Below are 19,143 nucleotides of genomic sequence, written 5' to 3' on the forward strand. Positions count from 1 at the left end.
CCTTTAGTATTTCCTGAAGTGTAGGTGTTCTGGTGATAAATTTCCTCATCTTTTCTGTATCTGTGAATGTTTTTATTTCACCTTTGTATTTGAAAGATAGCTTTTATGGGTATAGTATTTTTGGCTGGAAGTTCCTCTCTTTCAGAACTTTAAATATTGAGGTCTACTCTCTTCTAGCTTGTAGAGTTTCTACTTAGAAATCTGTTGATAATTTTTTAACAGTTTTTTTAAATTTATTCATTTTAGAGGAGAGAGAGAAAGAGAGAGAGAGAGAGAGAAGGGGGGAGGAGCAGGAAGCTTCAACTCCCATATATGCCTTGACCAGGGAAGCCCAGGGTTTTGAACCAGCAACCTCAGCATTCCAGGTCGACACTTTATCCACTGCACCACCACAGGTCAGGCTAATCTGTTGATAATTTAATTGGCCTTTCTTTATATGTTGTATTCTTCTTTTCCCTGCTGCCTTGAAAATTTTTTCTTTGTCATTGATTTGTGCCAATTTCATTATGATGTGCCTTGGAGTAGAATTTGTTAGAGTTAGGATAACTTGGTGTTCTGTTTGCTTCTTGAATTTGAGGCTTTAGTTCTTTCTATAGGCTTGGGAAGTTCTCATCTATTATTTGTTTGAATATGTTCTCCATTCCATTTTCTCTCTCTTCTCCTTCTATATACCCATTATTCGTATGTTGCTCTTTCTGATGGAGTCAGACAATTCCTCTAGGGCTATCTCATGTTTTTAAATTTGTGAGTCTCTCTCCTCTTCTCTCTGTAGTACCTCTAGTTGCCTGTCTTTTATGGCACTAATTCTCTCCTCTATCTGGCCTGTTCTATTGGCTAAGCTTGTTACCTTGTTTTTCAGTTCATGAATTGAGTTTTTCATCTCTGTTGGATTTGTTTTCATAGTTTTAATTTTCTCAGTGAAGTATACTTTCTGTTCATTGAATTGTTTTTCTGAGCTCCCTAAATTGCCTTTCTGTGCTTTTTGTATATCCCTTAGTATTTTTAGAACTTCAATTATAAATTCTCTGTCATTTAACTCCAAGGTTTCTAAGCTATTGAAATTTTCTTTCTATAGATTTTTCCTCATCTATCTGAGCTACATCACTGTCTTTTGAATCCATGATATTCAATTTCTTTTTCTTTAATGACATTTGAGAGTGGTATTGTTAATAACACTAATAAGAGTTGCTAAAAATTTTTTTTTGAGAAAATGCAGTGGAAAATTGAAAATTCTATTGTGCTAAGTATAATAAAATTACATAGAACAGAGGGCCAAAGAGGCAAAAAACAAGGAGTGACAAAGAGGCAAAAAACAAGGCAAAAACCCACAAAATGCCATAAGAAAAAAATTTGGATCAAGAATAAAGTAACTTGTTTGTAAATGATGGTCAAATGAGAGAAATAGTGTAAGTGAAAAGAAAAAAATAGAGAAAAAAAGAAAATATACAGTGAAAAATGAAAGTTCTATTGTATTAATTGGCACAAAAACTATAGAATGGAGAGCTGGAGTTGGGAGAAATGCTAAAGAGATAAAAAGTGAAGTAATAAGAATACAAAATGCAACAAAAAATTTTGAATCCAGAATAAAATAATTTCTTTATGGGTGAGATTCGAATGAGAGAAAAAGTGAAAGAGAAAAGAAGAAACAAAGAGAGAGAGAGAAAAAAAATTGAGTTAGGTTTTTTGGAATGAAACACTCATAGAGAAAAGAAAAAGGAAAATGTAACACCTATGGATAATAACATTCAAAATGAAAGGAAAAGAATAAAACAGAAGAGGATAAAATGATCATGGTGAAAGAAAAAAGATAAAAAATACAAGAAAAAAATGAAAAAAGTTATAACACTGTGGATTTTTCCTGGTTTTGAGAAGTTATCTTCTTCCTTTTTCTTTCTTCTCTCTCTTTTTGGCCGGTGGTGCTGTACCCCAGGTTCTGCCCCTGTGGCACTCTTAGGCATAGATTGCTGTTGTGTTGCTATGGTGATGACATAAACTAGGCCTCAGTCCCATTTGTAGGCGGGGTTTGTTAGCATTTGCAGCCTCTGACAATGGGAGAGTTCGTTTTCCTGGAGCCTCTCTCCAAATCTCTCCTTCTTGAACCACAGCCTAGATCCAGCTGTGAAGTTGCCCAGACACTGCCTGGAGAGCAAGAGGCTCTAAGAGCTGCCAAATCCCCCTTCTATCCCCACTTAGTGCAGGGTCCTGGGTAAGGCTTTGCCAGCCAGAGCCACCAGCATAATCAGGCAGGGCTTGGAGCCGATTGCCATTCAGGTGTCTTTCTATGAGCCCTAGGCATGTCTAGTATGCCTCAGCACTCCGCAGGTCTGCTTTCCAGAGGCTGTCTGCAAGCTGCCTGCATGCCCCTCCCCCCACCATTTCCACAGTTCTCTTCCCCAGGAGTGTGCTTTGTTAGCCTGTATGGCTGGTGGAGGCATCGCACCCAGACAGGTCCAGGTGTAGGGAAGCCGGCTTTTGTGCACTTCCCGCGCGCTGTTGTCTGGGAAGCCGGGATTATTCAGAAACTCTGGTCACAGCCCATGCAGTGGGTCACTACTGACAGTATCCAACCCAGCCCCTTCATCCAGGAATGTGGGCACCCACGCCTGAAGCACCAGGTGGATCTATTTGCACACTGCCCGTGCTCACCGGCCGGGATACTGGGAGTAAACAAGGAAACTGCTTGCCCACAACTGCTGGGGTCTGCTAATGGCATTAGCTCCACATGGTTTGAGCTGTGGGCACACTCTCCCCTCGGCTTGAATGTCTCTTCCCTAGCCCCACTTTTTCCACACCCCTAGCCCTCACTTTCTCTCAGTTCCAAGTGAAAGTAGCCCTTGCTCAGGTCAGTGAGGAAGGTGAAATACTACATTCTCCACCTTATTTCCCTCAGAGTGGGTTATATATTCAGCCACCTTTTCACCCAGTCATACTTTTGTTTGATGTATGTGTATTTCCGATGCTCCTGAGATTGTTTTTCTGTCTCTAGTTGTTAAATTTGTTGAAGTTTCAGGGAGAGGTATCGGGAGCACTCCTCACGGTGCCATTTCTCTGATGTCACTGCCAAAAGTGTTGTTTTCTTAATCTTTAAAGTATACATTATAGTTTTTATGTGTATATATCTATATATTTAAATAATTTTAAATCAAATAGGATGATTAAAACATTTTAAAATATAATATTAAGTAGCATACAGATTATTTATATGTAATAAGTAACACTGAAGTCCAATACATAAAATATATTCATATGTGTGTATGTATACATATATATGCATATTTATAAGTTTATATGCATATATAGATTTAACTAGTCATCCAATGTAACTTTTTTTTTTTCTGTATTTTTCTGAAGCTGGAAACAGGGAGAGACAGTCAGACAGACTCCCGCATGTGCCCAACCGGGATCACCCGGCACACCCACCAGGGGCGACGCTCTGCCCACCAGGGGGCGATGCTCTGCCCCTCAGGGACGTCGCTCTGCCACGACCAGAGCCACTCTAGTGCCTGGGGCAGTGGCCAAGGAGCCATCCCCAGCGCCCGGGCCATCCTTGCTCCAATGGAGCCTTGGCTGCAGGAGGGGAAGAGAGAGACAGAGAGGAAGGAGGAGGGGGTGGAGAAGTAAATGGGTGCTTCTCCTATGTGCCCTGGCCGGGGATCGAACCCGGGTCCCCCGCACGCCAGGCCGACACTCTACCACTGAGACAACCGGCCAGGGCCCAATGTAACTTTTTTATACCTGTATATTACTCTTCAGTTTTATCACTTGCATATCTATTTATTTAGAGGTTTTCTGAGTGTAATTATGTGTATTCCCCATAAACATTGATCAAATATAGACTCAAGAAAATACTGACTTTTTAAAAACTTTTTTTCATTGACTTGATAGAGAGAGAAAGAGAAAAGGAGAGAGAGAGGAAAAGAGAGAGATGGAAAGAAAGAGTGAAAAAGAGAAGGATCAACTCATTGTTCTTCTTAGTTGTGCAATCTTCTAATGATTGCTTCTATTGAGTGCTTCTCGTAAGTGCCCTGATCAGAAATTGAACCCTTAACTAGATGAATCCTTGACCTTGGTGCACCAGGTCAATGCTTTATCCAGTAAGCCACCTGGTCAAGGCCTATATTGATTTTATTTTTATTTAGCAGCGCCTAAACAATTAGAAAACACAATTCTGCTAGTTTTCTTTCCTGTTATTTCTACATCAGTCCAATGTTAAGATTGAGCCATTCTTCTAAGTATGCCACAAATTCATCATGCACAATTTGCTTCAACTTACTTAAACCATCTCTTCCATCCCTCCACCTTGAATTTTCATAATATAAAGTATGTATGAATATGTTAACTTATAGTAATTTTTAACTGTTCTCAATTTTTATTTCATAATCTCACCACCTTTAAAATTTAAAAATTTTTAATTACAGGGCTTAAATATATTTTTAAGGATTGTAAATGGCTATGGATAAGCTGGCAATATATTAATTGAGCTATCCACTACTCTTAAAATGACTATAATAGATTTATTATGTTTTCTCTAATAGAAAATGTCATTTAGAATGAAATAAATTCCTAGTCTTTGTGAATGGTAACCTTAGGTGTTTTCAACATCAAACATTCTGATTAATAAATCAAATAAAAAATGCTCTATTTATTCCTGATTACATAGGTATAATTGTTTATTTGAAAACAAAGAAGTCTTGGCCCTGGCCGGTTGGCTCAGTGGTAGAGCGTCGGCCTGGCGTGCAGAAGTCCCGGGTTCGATTCCTGGCCAGGGCACACAGGAGAAGCTCCCATCTGCTTCTCCACCCCTCCCCCTCTCCTTCCTCTCTGTCTCTCTCTTCCCCTCCCGCAGCCAAGGCTCCATTGGAGCAAAAATGGCCTGGGCACTGGGGATGGCTCCTTGGCCTCTGCCCCAGGCGCTAGAGTGGCTCTGGTCGTGGCAGAGCATCACCCCCTGGTGGGCAGAGCATCGTCCCCTGGTGGGCGTGCCAGGGTGGATGCCGGTAGGGCGCATGCGGGAGTCTGTCTGACTGTCTATCCCCGTTTCCAGCTTCAGAAAAATACAAAAAAAAAAAAAAAGAAAAAAAAAAGTCTTGCTTTTTAAACAGAAACTAACTTCTACTAGTGATAAAAATTTATTTATCAATAATTCAGTTGTTCACTATAATATATTAGAGACAATAACCCAGAAGTCCATTCAACATGATATAGAATGTCTCAATGCTCAATTAATTTGAAATCAGAAGAAGCCATCCAATATCTGGGTATTTTTCTGAGGACTCTCTTCCTGTGTATTTTAATAGTTAAGGACAGTCTTAAAGTTCAACTTTTAAGGATTACAGAGAATTTAGATATAAATATTTAGTACAGTCAATATCTTTTCTAATAAAACAGAAGCATATTGTTAAATAACAGAGCATATATAGATCAATTTAATCACATAAATAGAATGAATGAAAGCAATGGATATGTATGACACTATGACAATTAGAGTTTCAAATCACTTTGAAGTTTCCATTAACTTCTATGTTCAACAATGATTAATTGCTAACCATTGTAGCACTTCCAATGTGAATTGAGACCATGACTACAGCCCTTTTGAGGACATTAGTATTCAAAATGAATCTGAAAAATATAGAAAATTAGATAGTAAATGCAATGTAGATGTTGGTGATCAAGTCCGTTACAGAGCTTTCTAGGGACTGCAAACTCAAATGCCCGTAGTGGCCATCATGTGGGTAACATAAAAAGACGGAGAAAGAAATATTAAATAAATAAATAAATAAATAAATAAGGAGTAAAAGTCCTAAGTCCCATAAAAGGCATTCAAATTCAAGATTTCAAAATCCTGTGTCTAGTACATATAGCATGTCTGTAGGCCAGATTCAGCTCATGTAATCTGAGTTTAAATATTTACTTAAATAATAGTCCCTGTTTTTTAATGCATGTGCTGCAAGATCATTATATAAAATATTAAAAATAGGGAAAAACAATATATATAGAAAAAATACCCAAATAACATAAACTAAGGACAAAATTTTAATGCATTTTCTTCAAGTTTCTCTTATTCATCCTACATAGTAGTTGCATTATTGCATATTACTTTCAATGATTTAGTATATGTATTAATTCCAGGAATATTCAGCACTCTATATTGTGGTTGCTTCAATATGCTATTGGTTAAATCCATGGATACAGACCCGCAGATGTGGAGGGCCCACCAAGGGCTTGAGCACCCTCAGATTGCTGTGATCTTGAGACTGCTGCAACCAACCCCTGACGCATACTAAGGGATGGCTGTATTCTAATATATTTAATATAAACATCTATTTAATACCCACAATACATACAATTCTGTAGATATACCATAGCTTATTATTTCCTTCTTATTGGCATTTAAATATTTTTCTAGAATTCTAAACACTGTGATGAACCTATCTTACTTTATAGTTTTCCTTATTTTTTCTTTACATTTGTATGTATTTTCTAGAGCAAAATAATCAAGATAAAGTGTATGCACACTTTAATAATCTTTCTAAATCCCAAAATATTCTCTAAAATTTATACTCTCACCAAGAATTGACAGGATTGTCTCTTTTACCTTTATGTAAATAATAATTATTTTTAAAATATTTGCTAATTTGCTGAAAGAAAAATCATATATCTACATCATTTGATTATGACAACAATTGAATGACAAGGCTTTGCTAAAACAAAGCTCAGTACAAATAAAGTGTTGATTCTTTTGGCATATTACTTCCCAGTTGGTTTCTATAAAAAGAAAATCTTAAAATATAAAGTAATCATAGAAGTAGATTTACAGCATATGCGCACCTTTAATTGCCATGTTTGGATTTAGATTGATAAAATGTTCCAGTGTTGTCTAATCATGAATGAGACAAACACATTTTAAAAAATTAATGAAAACTAATAGTTGGTCTTTCAAATTTTAAGTTAAAAAATACTCTGAGGCTTTATGAAATTATAAGATGGGAAATAAAAACTTACTATTTTTCAAACATAGAAGACTTAATATGTAAGTGAAAATAGCAAGTGAATTGTTTTGCTTTTTCTTTTTTGTTGGATCATAGATTTTTCTCTTTGACTGATCTTACTTTACCAGATCTCAGTGGGGCAAAACATTATGGAGTAAATTGTTCATGTTCTGGAATTTCTCATTCTAACCAGATTGAATAGTTTTCTTTCATTGTTATATACCTTGGGAGTTAGCAAGCATTCATAGCTGAATAATTATACCATGACAAGACAGGTATGCAATATCTGTATAAACTCAAATTAAGCTTTTATTAAAAATATAATCTGCATGAAGTATGAACACATATGCTTTCTCTTTTCCTTGGTTTATACCATTAATTCTAATGATGACCAAAACCAGATGAATTATGTCATTGTTGTTTGTTTGGGGAACCCAGATAAACTCATGTCCCGTAAATGTAGAGGGAAAATCCTATTTCATCCAGCTGTAAGGACTATATATATGTATATTTTGTTACTAGGAAGACAATGAATAAAAGGATACTAAACATTCACGCACTCAAAACAAAGTGACTTCACATATTTTTCTGCAAATAAAGTTAGAAATTGTTTAATTCCTTTTACTTATTGTTATTTTCAGGATACCATGAAAACTATATTAAATACAGTGTTATCTGTCAAGGTCAATTCAAATGCAAAGTTGAGTTGAAAGATATTATGTATAACAATAGTTTATGTATGTTGTGTATTTATAAAGTAACCTGGCTGGGTAAATCAAGCACACGAAGTATTAGATTTTTAATTCTTCTATTTTTATAATTTCTGGAAACATGTTACCTGACTCTGCTATACATTATCTATGTCACATTAAGCAAGTCCTTTAGTATTTCCTGGAGTGGGGGTTTTCTGATGATAAATTCTCTCCTCTTTTCCGTATTTGTGAATGTTTTTATTTCTCCTTCATATTTGAAAGATAGCTTTGATGGGTATAGTATTCTTGGCTGAAAGTTTCTCTCTTTCAGGGCTTTAAATATGGGGGTCCACTCTCTTCTAGCTTGTAGAGTTTCTGCTGAGAAATCTGATGATAATCTAATAGGCCTTCCTTTATATGTTGTATTCTTCTTTTCTTTGGATGCCTTGAGAATTTTTTCTTTGTCATTGGTTTGTGCCAATTTCATTATGATGTGCCTTGGAGTAGGTTTGTTGTGGTTAAGAAAACTCAGTGTTCTGTTTGCTTCTTAAATTTGAGGCTTTAGTTCTTTCCACAGGCTTTGGAAGTTCTCGTCTATTATTTGTTTGAATTTATTCTCCATTCCATTTTCTCTCTCTTCTCCCTCTGATATACCTATTATTCTTATGTTATTCTTTTTGATGGAGTCAGACAATTCCTGTAGGGCTTTGTCATTTTTAAAATTTTTTGAGTTTCTCTCTTCTTCTCTCTGTTGTGCCTGAAGTTGCTTGTCTTCTATGTCACTAATCCTACCTTCTATCTGACCTGTTCTATTAGCTAAGCTTGTTACCTCATTTTTAAGTTCATGAATTGAGTTTTTTATCTCTGTTTGATTTGTTTTTATAGTTTCAATTTCCTTGGTAATATATTCTTTGTGTTTGTTGAGTTGTTTTCTGAGCTCTTTAAATTGCCTTTCTGTGTTTTCTTGTATATATCTGAGTATTTTTAGGATTTCTATTTTAAATTCTCTGTCATTTATCTCCAAGGTTTTCAATATATTAAATTTTTCTCTACAGATTTTTCCACATCTATCTGTGCTGCTTCTCTATCTTTTGTATCGATGATATTCGATTTCCTTTTTCTTAATGGCATCTGATGGTGGTCTTGTTAATAGCACTAATGAAAATTAGTAAAGAATAATAAGTAAAAAAAAAATTAAAAAATGGAAAAAATTTGGAAAAAAAACCAATAATAATTTATTATCCTCCCTTTTTTTTTCTTCTCTTCCCCTCCCCTCCCCTCCTCCTTAGGAAAATATTGTGATGAACTGTGAATTATATTATGCTAAATGGTACAAAAACTGCCCATAATGGAGGGCCTGAATTGGGGGAAAGTGTTCAAGGGGCAAAAAAAGGAGTTAGTGACCCACAAAATGCAAAAAAGGAAAATGTTTGGGTCAAGTATAAAATGATTTTCTTGTAAGTGATGGGCGACTAAGAGATATTATGAGAGGGTTAAGAGGGAAACAGGAAAAAGGAAAAATATAGCTATTGTATTAAGTGGAGCAAAAACTAAATAGAATGGAGATCCTGGGTTGGGAGGAATGCTAATGAGTTAAAAAGCAAGGTAAAAAGCACCCAAAATGCCATAAAAAGAAACTTGAGTCCTAAATTAAATAATTTGTTTGTGATTGAGGACTGAATGAGAGGAAAAGTAAAAGAAGAAAGTAAAAAACTAATAGAGAGAAAGAAATAAGAAAAAAGGGAAAAGCAAAAGAAGAGAAAAGAAAAAAATCAAAAAGAGGGAGAGAGAGAGTTAAGGGTTTTGGAGTGTAACCCTCATGGAGAGTAAGGAAGAAGAAAAGAAATAAAATGTAACACTTATGTGTAGTGTAGTTCAAGAAGAGGACAGAATAAGACAGGCAGACAATAAAAGGACCAAGTTGGAGTATGTAGAAATAGTTATAATAAAGGCAAGAAGATGAAAGAAACAAAAAAATAGTGGAACAAGTTATAAAATCTGTGAATTTTTTTTGATTTTGAGAGGTTAACTTCTTTCTTTTTCTTTCCTCTCCCTCTTCCTGGTCGGTGACCCTGTACTCCAGGCTCTGCCCCTGTAGCATGCTTGGGTAGAGATTTGCGTTTGATGAGACTCTATGGCAGTGGTTCTCAACCTGTGGGTCGCGACCCTGGTGGGGGTCGAACGACCAAAACACAGGGGTCACCTAAAGCCATCGGAAAATACATATTTATTATACAATAGATTTTTAAATAAAATATGTATTTCCAATGGCTTTAGGTGACCCCTGTGTTTTGTTTGTTCGACCCCCGCCAGGGTTGCGACCCACGGATTGAGAACCACTGCTCTACGGTGATGTCATATAGTAGGCTTCAGTCTCGTTGGTAGTCAAGGTTTGTTAGCGTTTGCAGGCTCCGACAATGAGAGTCCGTTTTCCCGGAGCCTTTCTCCTAGTCTCTCCTTCCTGAATTAGCAGCCTGATGATCCATCTATGAGGCTGCCACTACCTCTGCCTGTAATGTAAGAGGCTCAAAGAGCTGGCAAATCTCCACTCTATCCCCACTCAACGCAGGGCTCTGGGTAAGGCTCTGGCAGTCAGAGCCACCAGCGTAATCAGGCGGGGCTGGGAGCCAATTGCTCTCAAGGTGACTTTCTATGAGCCTCCAGGCCTGTTCAGCACACCTAGCACTCTGTGGGACCACTCTCCCCAGGCTTTCTGCACTTTATAACCTGTTTTGGCTGAGAAGAAGATGCTCTAGTCACTACCTGCAGTACAGGAGGTCTTAACATCTGCCAAGTCCCTCTTTAGCATATATCCCTGAGTATGAAAGCTCTGCCAATCAGAAGTTGCCCCCACCCCTTTAGCAAGAGGCACTAAAAAATATCACGCCTCTTGTCTTAGATCACTGAACTGAGAGAGATCTTGTCAATTAGAGCCGCATAGGTCAGTTGGGAGGTGTGCTGACTGTGGGTTAAGCTAATTTCAGCGATTGGATCCACGGATCTGCCCCAGAAAGGACTGCAAGCTGCCTGCGCACCCCTCCCTGATGCTTGATTGTTAGCTTTAATGGCTAGGTGAGGCACCCCACCTGCCCAGAGAAGCTTGGGCATAGGGAAGTTTGCTTTGGCACACTCCCTGCACGCCGCTGGCAGCTGCTGCTCATGGCGTGGGTGTTTGCCTGCGTGGGGTGATTCACCAAAGGCACACTCTTTCCTCAGCTTGAACAAATGTCCGTGCTGCAGCCTAGCCTTCTCCACACCCTTAGCTCCCCCCCCCCCGACTCTCAGTTCCAAGTGAAAGCAGCCTTTGCTCAGGTTAGTGAGAAAGGTGGAGTGTTTTTTTGTTGGACTTATTTCCTTCAGGGTTGATTATATATTTAGTTAATTTTTCGCTCAACCCTACCTTTGCCTTCAGTGTGTGGAACTCCTGGATGCTCCAAGAATATATTTTTCTGTCTCTGGTTGATGAACTTGTTGAAATTTTGGGGAGATTTGTCGGCCGTGCTCCTCACGGTGCCATTTCTCTGATGTCACCTGAAATTGTAGTTAGATCTAAAGCAGGGCTAATAAATTATAATCAGGGTAGAAAATTGTGCCTGCTTTATTCACATAGCATTACTTTTTAAATTTCTTAGCACTCACTGACAAAGACCAGAATACATTTCCCTTGTATCTTCTCACAATGTATATTGTTCAATAACTATTTCTGACAGAGTAATTTGGGGGGGGGGGTTATTATTCATAATTGCTCCTGTATTCTTTTGAAGAGCCAAGGACTCTTAATAGCTCTCAATTTTGAAACAACTGTGGAAAATAAGCAAATTCTATTCAGACCTAGAAACTCAAGTTTGAATGACTAGAATAGCAGAGGTATTGGGGCTGAATTTTAATAGCTGAAGTTGTAAAAATTAATGACTTTCACATATTAGTATGTAGAGAATAAAAATAAAAATGAGTTTTTAAATCTGATTAATCCTTATATTTCTGTTCAAGTAGGGGGACAAAAAAAAAACAGAAGCCATTTTCCAAGGTCAGGGTGATAGGAAGATTGAATTACATCATGTTAGAAATAAAAAGGTCTCTGGAAGATACCTAATTTGAAACCTCTTACCATGACTACATAAAGTCATAAACCCTGAAGATTGTTTATATACTGTATGTGTGCTTAGCTTCAGTTTTCACGAGGAAACAACTCATAGATTTGCAGGAATATCAAAGGGGATTCTGCTGCAACAGAAGAAACATGAACTACAAAGAAGCTAAATTATTTTACCAAGTCACAAAATCCCTTTAAAACATGTAATAAAATCAAATTCTCTACCTTTCCAGGCTATGGCAATAGTTCTTTTCCTGCCACCAGATTGGTATGTCTCCAAATCATCCTACACCTCACTGTCAGATTCATCATGATATTGTACCTCTTTGATGCTACTGTTCTCCAACTAAAATTATCACTGTCATTGACACCTTCTGAATCCAGACTAAATTACTTATTCTGGCAGAGAAAACAGTCCGTAGTTTGATTACAAATTTTTATTCAGCCACATCTCTTAATATATGTACATGTGCTTCGCTGTCTAAACTCAATTTTGTATTATACCATAAATAGAATTGTATTTAATTTTGAGAGGCTTTTGTTCATACTGTTTTCTCTAAGTGGAAGAGTCAGGCTCCCTGCTCTTCTAAGTCTCCCTGCGCTCCTCTGGCTGCACCACCACCTGCACACACACACACACACACACACACACACACACACACTTGCGTACTTGCAGATATCTTCATCTCCCACCAAAATAAATCTTTCGAGGACAAATCAAATAAAGCTGTTTTTCATATACTGAAATAGAAACTTCTATTTCCTCATTTTTGAACTCCTGTGACTGCCAGTTTTCACTGTTTTGGGATACACTCACATAATATCAATATTTATGGTAAACTACTTTTTATGACTGAAAACATGGATTTAGGTAAAGACAGCGCTATTATTAAATTCTTACTCTATCCCTTATTATCCTTACAATTTTAAGTATTATTTTTTTACATGTCTCAGTTTCTCATCTGTAAAACTGGTATAATAATTATTATTACGGTTGTTTGACTGTTAAGAGGAATAATATATTGTATGTGAAATCATAGGACATCTTTAGCACTTTGTATGTGTTCAATGTTAGGTGTAATAGCTACCAAAGACTCTATAAAAATGTAATATCATATGTATTATCATTATATAATTTTATTGTAAGTTCTTGTATGCTCATTGAGTTAAACAATTAACATTTCATCTTCCTATTCCAAATATAATTCTTACATAGTCACGGTTCATTACTGTACCAGTTAACATTTATATTAGTGTTTTAGAAAATGTATAAATTAGAAATTTCTAAAATAAATATGAATATGAGAATACCAATAAGTAATTACATATTTTGATATGTAGAAAATTACATTTGGTAAGCTCAGAAAACATCTCCAGTTCACTTTTACACTTGCTTACATTCAGAAGCCTAGAGGCCAGGGCTGTGTCCTCACCATTCCTTGGATACAGTTTATCTATCTTTTAGTCACATAGTCACTCATTTATTTATTGATTCCTTTTTTTTTTTTTTTGTATTTTTCTGAAGTGGGAAGCAAGGAGGCAGAGAGACAGACTTCCACATGCGCCTAACCAGGATCCACACAGCAAGCCCACCAGGGGGCGATGCTCTGCCCTTCTGGGATGTTGCTCCGCTACAACCAGAGTCATTCTAGTGCCTGAGGCAGAGGCCATGGAGCCATCCTCAGTGCCTGGGCCTACTTTGCTCCAATGGAGCTTTGGCTGCAGGAGGGGAAGAAAGAGACAGAGAGGAAGGAGAGGGGGAGGGGTGGAGAAGCAGATGGTGACTTTTCCTGTGTGCCCTGGCTGGGAATTGAACCCAGTATATCCATACACCCAGCCAACACTCTACCCCTGAGCCAACCAACCAGGGTTTTTCATTCATTCTTTTATTGATTTTTTTTCAGATTAAGTAAAAAAGTTAATTTACTTTATATTTTATTTTTATTTAGAAATTAAATGTAATGGGGTGACATGGGTCCATATATCAGTCAGGTTTCAGATGTACATCTCTATGCACTTATTGTGATATATCTAATGCAATTTCATATCTTAGTATTGATAGAAATGTACTAAATAAGATTTGTCCCTCATCTCAAAATAATTTAATAGGAAAATCAGAGCACCTGTAATATTGAATTTCAAGTTTGAAGGCAACAAATGACAGAAAGAGTATGAACAGGTTGCTATGCAAGTTCTAGGGATAAAATACTTTTATGTGGGGAAAATCAGTGAACATGTAGTGGACTGGGCATCATAACCTAAAATGTAAATTATGGGTAAAAATTTTACCTGTATATATTAGGGGAAAATGATTCAAATTGAAAAAGAATTACATGCAAAGAAATATAGAACATTTATTTGTTCTTCTGACTGCATTAAATATTACTTAGCATAAACCCTAGTTAATAAAAATAGAAAACTAAACTAATGTTTTTAGTATAATTCCTCATATAGTCATGAACTTTTTATACTGTGACTATATTCTAATGACAAGTTTTCTGGCCCTGGAAGCCCTGTGGTTTCTGGTTCTACTCTTTCCTGTTAAAGGAAAAAGATTCAGTATCTGGAGCTATGTTGTCCCATAGAACTCCTATGACAGTGAAAATGTTTGTACCTATGTGGTATTGTATTTACAAAACTCTGACCATTCAGCACTTGAAATGTAGCTAGTGTAACCGAAGAATGGAAATTGTAATTTTAACTAAGTAAATTAAATAGTCACATGTGGCTCATGGCTATAGTATTGCACAGCATAGATCACAGAGTCACATTTTTAAGAAAAATAAATTCTGGATAAATTGGATCCACAACAAGATCTCCTCTGGGTAAAGTAGAGCATGCCACAGTATTTCCTGTGAGATCCTATTACATCACTTCCTTGCTGAAGCCAGTTTTACCCAGCATAGTCATTGCCTGTGTACTATTGGTAATTAGGATATGCACAAAGGAAACTAATATATTATATCTACAGGAATCTCTGAAGAATTCTCCTAGGAAGTGACTTTTGAACTTACTCTTTAAAAAAAAGAAATTCACCCTGGGGTTGAGAGCTGAGAGTTGGTGGAGGAGAAGGAGGAGGCGGTTTCTGGCAAAATTAAGAAAAATCCATGGCATGACCATTGAGTACTTGATAATTCAGTATAACGCAAACAAGGTATCTTTTTGTGAGGAGCATGATGGGAGAAAGAAAATTTTGGAAATGGTATATATTTTTAAATACAAAGTATTGATTTTGACATAGTTTTATAGTTTCCCAACCAAAATGTTTATTCTATTTCATCTACGTATGATTTTCTAATCTTTTCCATTTACAAATATTATTTATGTTTTAATTATTACATAAAACAACTAAAATTGCTACTTTGTTACCTAAATTTATTACTTGGACAAGATTGAGATTTAGGAAATATATTGCCATGATGTCACCCATGGTTTATAATTTATAAGACTTTGGATTAGACATTAACACAGTTATTATTTCCTCTAATGACTTACCTCACCACAGTCTAATAACATTCAGGAAATCCAAAAGACAAGAGGGAAAGAGTGGTCTTGAAAGCTAAAAATATTTGCTGAAAACTGATGCAATCATGTAATAAAATATGACCCAATAACTTATATGAATGCTCATAGTATCTGCTAAAACAATTAGAATCTTTGCAGTAGAATTTTGTTCATGAATTACTAGAAATGAAAAGAGTTTCAGCCCAAATAAGACAAACAGGATATGCAGTTTAATTTTATACGTTGTTCTTAAGATTTTTAGTCTTATTATTTATTTGCATATGTGATCTATTTAACACTTTTTAAAACAGAAAATTATTGAGTAGCAATAAGATTTCAAAAGGCCTAACAAGTACAGCCAGACAGTATTGTATCTGACACGTTACATATAACAGCATAGGATGCTAATAATCAATTATACTAACCCAGAGAACTTATACAATTTGTTAATATCTTCACATATGTAATAGGTCTCATAAGATAACAGAAAGAGCAATATTTGTGTCTTTTTATATCAATCACTTTGCATTTATCAGAGATATTAAAAAAGATTTTTATTAATTAAGAATTTTTATACACATTATATTTAATAATGTTTTTCAGGAGAGCTTTTAAACTAGACTGCAGTCTAGCTATAAGAAAGAACAAAATTTAATGCATTTTCAGCACCCTAATATTAATGTATATTTTAAATATATGTCCTAACTTCCACTGATGAAAATATAGGCAAATAGTTCCACTGTGGAACAAGATAAATCCATCAGGATAGGAAAGAAAGATTTTATCATGCCAACTGTAAACAAAACAGTAAAAAAATGAAATTAATGTTTTTCAAGGGCATACTATTATTTTAAATACTTTATTACAGTACATCTTCACATCAACCATAGGAGATTTTCTTATACTGTGTTTACTGATGAGGAACCTGAGTTCAGAAAGGTGTAAGAATTGCCTGAGGCCCAGGACTAGTAAAAGGCAGAGCCAGGGATAACACCCAGCTCTGTCTGATTGCAACACCCTTGAACCCCATTACTACATGTAATGGGTATGAATTTTACCCTATGAACATTTGTATATAAGAAATGTCTTTTACTTCTCTATTCAGAAATCAAATTTATTTCAGGCCCCACTAGACTGGAATCGGAAATTAAATTCCTTACCTTTCAATAGAATCATATAAGAGTAAAAAGAATTACATGGTAGGTATGCAGAAATTTGGATAGGAGCTACAATTAAAGGAGGAAAAAGAGGAAAGGAAAAGTAGGTCAGCTTTGAACATACTGCCTGACACCAAGACAAAGGATAGATTTCCATCTTCCCTTGAACCATAACTAACATGCTTAACCTCTCTTCCTATGAAGTCTAATCCTTTACTTTGTAAATCAAGTGTTAAACATGAGATTGGAAGTACTTCTTATCTACCTTGATATTGTCTTATTAACTTGGACACATGATTCCAGATATCAAGTGTCTTATACTTTGAGGGGTAATTCCTCCATCTTTGTCAGTATTGAAAAATGTCTTATGAAAACAAGATATTTTTAATAATATTTATAACAACATTTTCAGCCACACCACCACTTCTTCCTGCTGTAACCTCTAACCTGTGATATTCATATGTACAAACTTTAATAATTTTTTATGATATGTGGAAATATAATATGTATCTTTTACTAGCATATTTTTTAGATTAGTTCCTAGTTTATATTAAAATACATCTAAATATTTCTTGAGTTTTGTCTATGCTTTTTTTTTAGCATATGCCAATAAGTTTCATACTATAGTCTTAATAATCAAATGGCTATGGTAAATTTATACTTGTAAACAAGTTTGTAAAAAAAAAACAAGTTTGTAATTTTGTGACTTATATAATAACTGTCTGAGTAATAGTTCTTTCAAATTATACTAGGAGAACTGACAATGATAATGTGTTACATTTTTATATTCTGTTGTTATAGTGATGATATGAGCAGTATTAAGAGAATAAAATTAAACTGCATTGTTTTTTATTTTGCTGCTTTAAAATTAAAAGCTTTATTTCAGTTCTTAAAATTTTCACAATAAGCAAGTCAATTATCAGTATTGATTTTTTTGAAACTAGAGGCAGAAAAGGTATTAAGTGGTTACCAAAGAACCAGAGCTAATCATTGCCCTAGCAGTTAGGGCAATGTCTGGCCCCTGAACTACTGTCCTTCCCACTATAATTTTGTGCAATTCTGAGAAATCCCATAAATTATCACACTGTAAATTATAGATCCCAGCTAAAGAACCATCACTGCTGGGGGAAACTACCAAATACAGAAGCAATGTGAAGAAAGAATAGAATCACTAATTCTCTCTCACAGTAATGAAAATGGAGAACACTTTTCGTTTCCCTTTTATTTCACTCTCCCTCCCTAACTCAAATGAATTTTAAGAGTCATAATTTGAAACTCTGCCATTAGCTCCATCAGAAATATTAAACTTTGAATAAAATATTTCATTGGCCATAAAATGAACACCATTTACTATTCTAAAAAGATAGGCAATACTTTTATGTGAACAGCAGAGAAATTGCCAAAGAAGCTATTTTATTTCAGCCCGTGGACAAGTTAATGTGCTCCTGGAAAAATCATATATATTCCAACCTAATTTATTCCCTAGTGCACCTGGTTCTGAAAAGAGTGCTCAGAAATACCCCTTCCACACCCCCATTTACTTTACTGTCATGTAGGAATGTCAGGAGCTAGACACATTCTGAGGGTAGTGTCTCAGGCATGAGTGAGTTGCTCCCTTATGAAGGATGCTGTTGTAGTGCCTCCTAGCACACTTTCTATCTCAGACCTTATATATAAATATATTTCTGTAATAGTCAAATGTTCACTCCAGTTTCTGGGGACTTGGGTCAAATGAGCAGACTTCCCAGTGATAAAAGTGCTACCTATGTGTTCTTTGTTCTAATGATACTACCTGTGGGCACACCTTCCCTAACATACAGCTTTTAAATTCTCACTTAGAGAAATTGATTAGGAAAATTTTAGATAGCCTCCACTTTCTGATGTGAGTAATTTCAAAATGCTTAAGAAGCATGTGAGCTGCAAAGTTGCAGGAATGGCAAGAGTGAGGCAAGTGACTGCTATGGCTATTTAACATTTCCTCTGGAACATAAAGAAAAGTTAGATAGTGTGTTTTATTCTAGAAATCTAATATAGTGGGGTGCTTTTATTTTTTTGTAAAGGACTAAAATAAGTCATTTAAATTTAAAATTCTTTCCCTCAAGAGTGACTAGGCTAGCTCTTGGCATACCTATGTGATATAATGATCCTGCTAGTCTTATCATGACCAGTCTTGTCTTTAGAGTTCATACATTATTACTTGCAACATGCTAAATGATACTGAAAAAATCACTGAGCAAAGTAGCTTTAGACCAGGGGTCTCAAACTCGCAGCCCATGCGGCCCGCCGAACAATTTTGTGCAGCCCGCAGACTAATCCACGAAGTTCAAAATATTTTGAATAAAATTAAGTAAGCCTAGGGGCCTATTTGTATTTTTCATTTCTCTAGCATCCTAGCTAGATATTAGCTTAGTTAACAGCAGTTGTGATGCGAACTACAGTTTCTGGTCGTTTTGTGACACTGAGTAAACTGCATGTACGATTGTGCTTGTTGTACTGATTTTTTTTGTTTTCAACTGCAGTGAGAAAAGTGTTGCGTAACAGTTGCCTTTTGTAGACCTAGTGCGGCCCGCCGAAAGGCTGTGATCTTGCTCTGCAGCCCACATGCTGAGTTGAGTTTGAGACCCCTGCTTTAGGCTAATAATAGCTAGAGTTTAATTCTCTCAAATAATTTTGCCATTAGTTTATGCAAATAATAATACTTCTTGTAG

General features: G+C 36.0%; 1 protein-coding gene across 2 annotated transcripts in view; it reads left to right on the plus strand.

The window, feature by feature from the left end:
• The window catches only part of SEMA3A (semaphorin 3A), a 392,466-nt gene that overhangs the window by 270,190 nt on the left and 103,133 nt on the right, over window positions 1-19,143 (plus strand). The gene's annotated exons all lie outside the window — the stretch shown is intronic.

Source organism: Saccopteryx bilineata, chromosome 7, assembly GCF_036850765.1.
Source record: "Saccopteryx bilineata isolate mSacBil1 chromosome 7, mSacBil1_pri_phased_curated, whole genome shotgun sequence".
Taxonomy (NCBI): Eukaryota; Metazoa; Chordata; class Mammalia; order Chiroptera; family Emballonuridae; genus Saccopteryx; species Saccopteryx bilineata.